This window comes from Brassica oleracea, chromosome C5 (assembly GCF_000695525.1).
Source record: "Brassica oleracea var. oleracea cultivar TO1000 chromosome C5, BOL, whole genome shotgun sequence".
Taxonomy (NCBI): Eukaryota; Viridiplantae; Streptophyta; class Magnoliopsida; order Brassicales; family Brassicaceae; genus Brassica; species Brassica oleracea.
The window spans coordinates 45144394-45144617 of NC_027752.1; positions in this window are offsets into that span (position 1 = coordinate 45144394).

Below are 224 nucleotides of genomic sequence, written 5' to 3' on the forward strand. Positions count from 1 at the left end.
AAAATGAAAAAAAACATTAAGATTTAAACATCTATCTTAAAATATAAAATATAGATATTAACTAAATATAAAGTATAAGAAAGAGAAATACTCAATATATGGAAAAAATAATAATTAAATATTATAAATATATGAATTATATATACAATAATAAATTTATTTTATCAAAAAGTAAGAATAAGTAAAAGTTCAAGAATAAAATTCATAAGAACAAGTAAAAGTTA